Source organism: Microtus ochrogaster, unplaced genomic scaffold (assembly GCF_000317375.1).
Source record: "Microtus ochrogaster isolate Prairie Vole_2 unplaced genomic scaffold, MicOch1.0 UNK1, whole genome shotgun sequence".
NCBI classification, from domain to species: Eukaryota; Metazoa; Chordata; class Mammalia; order Rodentia; family Cricetidae; genus Microtus; species Microtus ochrogaster.
This window is the reverse complement of record NW_004949099.1, coordinates 15,141,056-15,146,349: the sequence shown is the minus strand read 5'-3', so window position 1 is coordinate 15,146,349 and position 5,294 is coordinate 15,141,056.

The window sequence follows — 5,294 nt, the reverse complement described above, 5'->3', positions numbered from 1 at the left end:
CCTGGAACTAGCTCTGTAGACCAGGCTGGTCTCGAACTCACAGAGATCCGCCTGCCTCTGCCTCCCGAGTGCCGGGATTAAAGGCGTGCGCCACCACCGCCCGGCTTTTTTTTGGTTTTCTAAGACAAGGTTTCTTCTCTATGTAGCCTTGGTTTTCCTAGAACTCGCTTTGTAGACCATGCTGTCTTAAGCTCACAGAGATCTGTCTGTCTCTGCCTCCTGAGTGCTGGGATAAAAGGCAACATTCTTAAAACATAAAATTAAATAAATATTTAGAGGCTGGGGAAATGGCTCAGCGCTGGCAGCTCTTTCTAAGGTCCTGAATTCAATTCCCAGCACCCTCATGGTAGCTCACAACCATCTGTAATGAGATCTGGTGCCCTCTTCTGGTGTGCAGGGATACATGCAGGCAGAACACTGTATACATAATAAATAAATCTTTTTAAATAAGTGAACAAATATTTAAAGAGCTGCTCAAATGTTTAAAAAAAAAAAAAACCTGGATTTCCCCCAGAGTGAGATAGAAAACGATTTCCAAAAACAATTGCTCTATCGTGGCCCAATACAGGTTACTCACGAGCACCTCTGGGATGCTCACAGGGGAATGTCCTAATCCGGTAGTTCCTAGAGGGACTTTCCCTCACCCACACGTGGTCCTCGCACGGTTTCTGGACCTGCCTCTGCCTGCCCACAGCGTGCACACTGCCCACCACTCCCTACCGCCTTCCATTCCCCTCTGCCGCCCCCACCAGCTTCCTCAATACGCATGTGCTGATGGCACTAACAACCCACCTGGTGTGTCATTCACCACCGTGAGAAAGCGCTCTTCCCTGGGGAAAAAGAAGCTTGGGACAGCTTACAAGGTAACAGCAAGTGGCAGAGCCACAAGGGAACTCCGGGCCGCGAGGCACAGATTCCCCCTCACACCAACCACACTGGGGCTCACAGCCCAGGACAGCCTGGAGCTCACAGTCTAATCCAGACTAGCCTCAAACTCTCCATCCTCCTGCTCCAGACGGCCGCTGTATAAGAACTCCACTTTCTCCTCTTACTGGAAACAGCACCTCACCTATGAGAGTAGAGCTTCAGACCCAGCTTGGGCCCTCCCTCCTGAAACAAGAGCTCTTCTGCCATGTCCAGTCCCTGTTGGCGCAAATGCAAATGCAGGCTGTGGATGGATCCCCACACAGCACTGTGGGTTCACAATCCCCGCATGCTTCAAACTCTCGAGGGACGCCATCGCCCCCGCTTGGCAACGTGCAAGCGATCAGGAGCTACTGGCCCTGCCCGGGTCATGCCCAGTGAAGATGTCAGTGAAGATATTTTCCCGCTGAGGTCTCCAGGCCTTCTGAAACAAAAGCCGGGATTTCACCCCTGATGTAACTCCAGATCTGGAGTTACCCTGCTCCACATGCTAAGGGTGAAATCCCTGAAGGTCCCACTTTATTAACAAAGTCTGTTCTGCCGCTGTGGGGACAGCCATGAGCAGGTTATATGTGGAGCCCATGGCCAAAAGAACCTGGGCAGGAGCTGTGTTTTCCCACCGGGCAGCCGCTCAGACTCCTGGGAAGCCGCCTCTGTGCCCAGGTGTGTTGGCTGAAGGCGTGAGAAAGCAGAAGGCAGACTGGCACAGCAGGAGGCGGAACTCATCCACAGACCTTCAGAAAGCTCCAGGCAGGCCCAGCACACGTCCGTGCTGGGATCCTTTCCCCTCACACAGAATAGCTAGGGTCGCCTGACTGAAGCACACTTTCTCGTACCTGGGCACAGGATACTGAGGAAAAGTCAAAGTTCATACAGATAAGGTGTTGGTTCGGCTTTGTGTTCTGTTTGCTTCATTTTGTCTTTTTAAACAGGGTTTCTCTGTGTAAACCCTGGCCATCCTGGAACTAGCTATGTAAACCAGGCAAAGTTAACTCCTCACTTAACGTCCTTCACATTCCAATACTCGGTCAATCACATCAATCATCTTAGGATCGGGGATGGCTCAGTGGTTAAGAACACTTGCTACTCTTGCAGAGGACCTGGGCCTGGTTCCCAGCACCCACGAGACTGCCTATAACTCCAGTTCCAGGGCATCCACCCTTTCCTGACACTCCTGCATTACTGGTGAGAATGCAAGCTGGTACAGCCCCTTTGGATGTCAGTGTGACAATTTTTCAGAAAGTTAGGAAGCAACCTTCATCAAGACCCAGTAATGCCACTTTTTCGTATATATCCAAAGGATGCTCATAGTGCCACAAGGACATGTGCTCAACTATGTTCATAGCAGCTTTGTTTGTCATGGCCAGAACCTGGAAACAACCTAAATGCCCCTCGACCGAAGAATGGATAAGGAAAATGTGGTACATTTATACAATGGAGTACTACACAGCAGAAAATATAACGACAGCTTGAATTTTGCAGGTAAATGGATGGAACTAGAAAACATCATTTTGAGTGAGGTAACACAGACACAGAAGGACAATTATCACATGTACTCACTCATAGGTGGTTTTTAAACATAAAGCAAAGAAAACCAGCCTACAAATCACAATCCCAGAGAACCTAGACAATAATTAGGACACTAAGAGAGACATACATAGATCTAATCTACATGGGAAGTAGACAAGATTTCCTGAGTAAATTGGGAGCATGGGGACTTTGGGAGAGGGTTGAAGGGGAAGGGAGAGGCAGGGAGGGGAGCAGAGAAAATGTAGAGCTCAATAAAAATCAATATAAATAAATAAATAAATGAAATAATACCCTTTCCTGGCCTCCTCAGGCACCACGCACACATATATTCAGGTACACATAATTTTTTTTCTTAATTTAATATGTCTTCATTATGGTCACGGCTGGGAGTGTGACTCTGTTGGTAGAGAGCTTGCTTGCCCAGCATGTAGGAAGCCCTGGAAGTCTTCGCTGTATAAACCTTAGACATGCTGGTACATGCCTGTCACCTCAGCACTAAGAGAGAGAGGTTCAGGAGTTTGGACCCATCCTAGACTACATAGTGAATTTGAAGCCAACCAGGGCTACATGAGACCCAAAACAACAACACCAAAAAATGGGGCCACCTTGATTCATTGTTCCCTCGTGGTCCATCACCATGGGGGCTTGAATGGACTCACCCCTTCTATGGAGACCTCTCCTCTCCCACTCTACCCATCAGTAACTCCACCCATTGTCACCGCTTCGGTGTGCCCGATCCTCTCCACGGCATGTGCCCTCCTGAAACTGTCATTATTCTCTGTGTTTTGCCTACCTGTGTCCCTCTCCCTTTGACATCGGCTCCCTGTGGCAGCAGAGGCCCTGTGCGCTGTCTCCACCTCCCCTCTGGCGCCCCGGGTCCAGGCTCGCACAGCTTCTCACAGGGGAACACAGGATTTACCCAGCTTCCCTTCCCTGGCTCATCATTGCCTTTCAAAATGTTTTGGCATCTCTCGCTGTCAGGCCGGTGGAGAAGGCCGAGGAATGTATCCACATTTTATGCAGTGGTTACTTTAAATTTTGATGGATTGTGTTGTTTTGACGGCACTGACACATCTTTAAACGTGCTAAGTGAAAACGTGTGCGGGTCCTCGGTTCCCTCCCTCCCTCCCTCCCTTCCTTCCTTCTGTCTCCTCTCTCCTCTTTCTATCTCTCCCTCTCTCCGTCTCTCTTTCAGAAAAACAGCCACCACCCACTTGCAAATAAACTTATGACCACAAGGGGGCACCCCCAGGCCGTGCGTCTGCTCCATCTGAGAAATGTGGTCTGGCCAACAGGCGATTTTTAAAGTCATTTCAGTCTGAGACTCGAAGTGAGAACATCTATATGGAGAGGCAAGCCAGGAAGTTACATTCGGGACAGTGATAATAATAACAAAGATGTATGATTTTTTTTTTCTGGTGGCTGAGGCTCTGTGACGACCATTCTTTGTCCTAAGTTTTTTAAGTCACAGTTGGATGAGCCACAGCAGTGCACAGCAGTTGAAGAAACCGAACATCTTGTTACCTATGGCCTCCAGAAGGTCTTTCTTCATAACAGGGTCTTCAGGAGTCTGAAGGCGGGCTGTGCTCATGTGTGCTTGAGCATTGGGAAACACTCATGGGGAAAAGCACAGCACCTGAGATCAGATCCCCAGCACCTCAGTAAACACAGGCGCAGCACCTGTCCTACCAGCTCTGGGACCAGGCAGAGAGAGGAAAATCCCTGGGTTTGACTTCAAGGCATCGCAGCCAGCGCCAGGTACTGAGAAAGACCCTGTGCAGAGAAAGAGAAGACAGAGACAGAGGAGTGGAGAGACATCTAAACTCCACCCACTTTTACATACTGATTACTTCCAAGGGGATTTCGCTTAATGCCGTCAGTTGAATGAATTTAGCAGTAAGGGAAAAAGACTAAAAAGGAATTGTAATGACCGTGTCATTGCTACAATAGCCCTTGTACAGGCAAGGGGAATTAGGCAAAAGGGAAAATTGAGCCTTGGACATAAAAATCCTATTCGGTGTTCACACAGCTATGTCTTTAAAGAACTGAACCAACCTCTCTGGTTGTCTTTTTGGGGATTTTTGTTTGTTTGTTTGTTTCGTTTTGTTTTGTTTTTCGAGGCAGTGTTTCTCTGTAGCTTTAGAGCCTGTCTTGGAACTCACTCTGTAGACCAGGCTGGCCTCAAACTCTCAGAGATATAGCCTCCCGAGTCCTGGGATTAAAGGCGCGCGCCACCACCACCTCCGTCTGCTGTTGTCTTGTTGTCTTTCTTATCTCTGCAATGGAGACAAGAGACACTGGCATCTACTTCCTGAAGCTGAGGCGGTGAGGTGTAGGAAATGGTTGCCTCACCCTGCTCATGCAAAATAGCTGCTGTGTGACTTTTCTTTCAGGCCCCGGGACTTGTGAGTGACACCTCTTGCTGTCAGTTATAAAAGTGAGATGACTCTCTGTCTGTGGACTATAAAAGGTCCTTTTATATTCCTCAAAAGATGCCGGGAAAACTTGCAGATGCTTTGCTCCCTTTGTGACGGGGTCTCCCTACAGAGCCCAGGCTGACCTCGAACTACCAACCTTCCTGCCTCAGCCTCCCAAGTTCCGGATTTCCACACCCAGCTTTAACAGAACATTTATCATTCGTTATTGCTGCCAGTCAGCCCAGGCCTTGTTCCCCTGGGGGTGGATTTAAGAATCAACTCTGGCCTGGTGGTGGTGGTGGTGGTAGACACCTTTATTCCCAAGATTTGGAAGGCAGAGGCAGCTGGATCTCTAAATTCAAGGCCAGCCTGGTTTACAGAGCTAGTTCCAGGACAGCCAGGGCTGCTGCTACACAAAGAAAC